The following is a 4,018-nucleotide window of genomic DNA, read 5'->3' as shown; positions in this document are numbered from 1 at the left end:
TATAAGGACTTTCTCTTGAAAACCATAGGCACCATGAAGTCCAACCAAAAAGTAAAAAGTAAAAAGATAAAAAAGGAAGGAAAAAACTACTAAGAGGGTCCTCTACCATGAAATAAATTGACACAGTGAAAACCAACAGAAATTTTGGAAAAACTCATCAGTGCTCGAATTGCAAATTTGAGAAACTTCAAGCAAAACAAAAAATGCACGACAAAAAAGGGAAAATTAGGAACAGAAAAATCCTACATATCCAATAAAGAGATAATTATAAAGCACTGGAAGTAGTTAGCATAGTCCCTTGAAACAGAGTTCATACAGAAAAAAAGTACAATAAGGATTACATCAATAAGCGTATTCCAAAAGACACCAACTTTACATCTATTTCGATAAGTGGTGAGAATATTCATGGCATCGCAGACAGTAACTGAGATAGCCTTGTTAAGTGGCTTTAATCTCAACTATCCATTTGTATTCCGGCTTCCCACTCCAAGAATGGGCCCAACTGCACATTATGTAAACACTGATCGTAGCATGAGCAACAACAAAACCTAAGCATATTGCATCAGATAAATCATTTTTTTTGGTAGGTGCATCAGATAAATCTTGAAGTATGAGAATCTGGCAAGGGAAGTGGCCATCAAAGATTAGATTTAAGAATACTGAATGTGAAAAATAACTGAAATAAATCAGAGGATGGGTGCCGTTATAATATGCTCGTCGTAGTAGTCAGACTAATTACAATAAATCTAAGATATCGCAGTCTGTTTCTCATTTTTATGTCAAACATTCCAAATATCCCCCCCCCCCCCCCCCCCGAAAAAAAGATATGAAAGTACAACCCACAAAAGAAGATATGAAAGTACAAAATTTCCAATTCAGTCATTACCAAGGTTTGATATGATCCATATAAAGTCCAAATATTTCCACATAGCTGTATATTTAAGCAGCATTGATGGAAAATCGAAGGAAAACCATCGCAAGATATCAAGTGTGTGCCAAAGATCCACCCAATCAACGCTTATATTAAATTTGGTTAGTGCTCTTTGAGAAACCACAATTGTAAAGAACCCCTCCCTCTCAGCAAAGAGAACAATGCACATAATTCTTTATCTCTTGTGTTCTATGTGGACAATCATTTTCAATAGTCATAAGTCCAACATAAACTTCAAGACAAACCAAACTGCCCAGCTTCTTAAGAGCATCAATAAATACATGCAATTCAAGCAACCTAAACACTTGGATCTGAACTTTCGAGCTTGATTTCATTTTAACAACTTCAACCACATGAGAATAGATGCAATCCAAGCAACCCAAACACTGGGATCCAAACTTCCTAGCTTGATTTCATTCTTACAACTTCAACCTCAGGAGTATACAGACAAAAAAACCCATAATGTATGCTTGCTTTTAACTTTCCAGCTTGATTTCATTCTTACAACTTCAACCTCAGGAGATATATTATAGGATGATGTAAAACCGCAATTTGAAAACAATAAGATCATGATAGAGCTATTTGGCAAATGTTATAATAACATCAGAAGAGGGTAAATATATAGATTAGCAACCTAAGCTTTATCGAGGAAGCAACTTAATTTTCAAACCGTGACAAGGAGAGAATTCAAATCTTTGTTTGCTCCCAAAGATAGGAATATTTTTTCTTTTGAATGGTACCCAATGATAGGATTTAACCACACCGGAAGGAATTTAACTCTAAAAAGTGATGGAACTTAATCACATCAATTACAAGTACTCATTACCAAACATGTCAATACAAGCAACTTAAAGTGAAAGAAATTGCCCACTCCTAAACAGATGTTCATATGCTGAAGTTAAATTTGTTCAGTGGATTCGAGTGAACTATTCTGGAGGACATTAGATATTGACATAAGTTATCATTTTAAGCAGAATTTATCATCTTTTTAGAGTGCCCAAAGGGTATATTTATCCTTTGTCTCTAGGTACCATGGCTAGATGGAAAAGTGCAAAGGAATGAATGATGGAATGTGCTCTCCCTTGAAAAAAAAAAACAAAACACGCCTCCCTCCCACCATACAAGAAAAAAGTTAAAGAAAATAAGGTTTTAAGCTTTGTTTTAATATTGTTTGAAAGATGAATAATATTATTCTTGAAAGAATAGTTCTCAGTAAGATGATAGAAACATCAGCTCTGCTTTTCAAGCTCCCATCATGGATTCTCATTGTCTGTACAAAGTCCATCTCCTCCTCTTAAGAGGGAATCAATGAAAAATGAAAGTGGACAATCAGAGAAAGCTACATGCTATACAACATGAGCTTTCACACCCTCTTTTCTATAATCTACTGTTAGTAGGGCCATTGCCATATCTTGTTTTCTATCTTTGCTCATTAATAGATTTAATTGCATTAGATATCACCTCTTTGAAGAAGAAAAATCCTTCTGGCTAAACCATAATCCTTGATGACAAATAGGAATATACTTTAATAGATAAAAGATAGGATTTATACCTAAAGATCACTATTTTTTAAGAGCTGGTACTATCATCTCAGTCAAAAGAAACCTTGAAACGATACTATTATTTTAACGCTAATTAAGCTCAACAACCAAGATTTCAGAAATGAGATCCTCAAACTGCATAACCTTTTCTTTTGTTTGTCATTAATGAAGCAATGATGTTGGAGTCTGTACTGCAAGAAAATAAAATATAAAATAAAATCTACAACAATTCAAATACTAAAGCTGGAGAGGAAAAACAATGTAACATTGTAAGTTTTGAAACGGATTGAGAGAAATCATGTCGAACGGAGTGTTGTTCAACTTTATCCTACTGTTACATACCAATGCCTCTATGACCACAATAGGTTGTAAAGCTTATTCAACTTTCTCTTTTCTGCAAGCAAAGTTGGAAGAAATCGCATGCCCATCAGTGGGTAAAGTTTCACAAATGGTATAAAATATTCAATCTAAGGTAGATTAGATTGTCTAATGCAAAGAAGTGGGACAAAATACCAAGTGTACCACCGTTTTTTTATGCACATAGAAGCATTGCAGGCAAATCAAAATTTAGTTTCATGATAAATAAAATTGACAAAACAGCCTATGACCCCATAAGAGAAACAGGGGAAAACAATAGAGATGCAGAGAAGCATGAAAAGTAACCCATGAAAGAAAAAAGAGGAAAATGTAAAAAAAATGACTGGAAAACGAAAAAAAAAAAACCCAGAAAAATTAAAAATTACAGAACATGTAAAGCTTAGAAAAATAAAATAAAGAAAAGAAAGATGGTTTTAACAAAACAATACCCAAAAAAATTGATGGGAAATCCATCCGTGCTAATAAGGCCATTCTTGGGCATCGACATAAAGAGATGATACCATGCCATCAACTTGCACCTGTTTAGAAAAAAAGGTCAAAAAAAAGAAAAAGAAACTGAAAGATTGGGAATTTAAAGAAAAGATGCAGACGGGCTTTTGTTGTTTTTTGACCTTTTAGAAAAACAAACAAAGCAAGAAAAAGAATGACACTGAGATGAGAACGCGTGGCCTGCGAAAGTACAAGTGGCAGAGAAATTATAGAGGGTGAAATGGCGAAAATGGCCTGAAGAAATAGGACATCATAGGAAGATTTTGTCTAACTAGGGCATGGAATAATAACAAAAGACGCAGACGAACTTTTATGGATTTTCCCTTTTAGTAGTAAAGGATTACACAGACGAATATGATCCGTTAGATTAATGTAGATATTTATTAAGTAAATATATATATATATATATATATATATATATATATATATATATATATATACATTCTTTGTTAAGTAAGTAACAAAATACAGTAAGAGAATTTTTCGAAGACAAATTGGAGCCGAAATAACTTTCATTGGATGTAAGTTATTAATTAATCAAATTGTTAATTAATTATTTAATTATTATATATTATTATGTATTATTAATTTGATTAATAATAAGCATAATAATGTGTAAATCAAATGAGGATAGTTATTTCCAAACCGGTTTTGCAAAAATTACGGAATTGGAACGAAA

At 33.0% G+C, this 4,018-nt stretch overlaps 1 long non-coding RNA gene across 1 annotated transcript; it reads right to left on the bottom strand.

Annotated features, from left to right (window-relative positions):
- Positions 1-232: 232 nt before the first annotated feature.
- LOC143851463 (uncharacterized) lies at positions 233-3,426 on the bottom strand. Its single transcript, XR_013236344.1, has 3 exons — positions 3,279-3,426; positions 2,815-2,866; positions 233-502 (listed from the first exon to the last, which is right to left on the bottom strand). It is a non-coding gene; the product is annotated as an uncharacterized LOC143851463 (long non-coding RNA).
- Positions 3,427-4,018: the final 592 nt, after the last annotated feature.

This window comes from Tasmannia lanceolata, unplaced genomic scaffold, assembly GCF_043159265.1.
Source record: "Tasmannia lanceolata isolate RefF3 unplaced genomic scaffold, GAP_Taslan_0.1 ptg000018l, whole genome shotgun sequence".
Classification (NCBI taxonomy): Eukaryota; Viridiplantae; Streptophyta; class Magnoliopsida; order Canellales; family Winteraceae; genus Tasmannia; species Tasmannia lanceolata.
The sequence above is the reverse complement of the archived record's forward strand: the minus strand, read 5'-3'. Positions and strand labels throughout refer to the sequence as shown.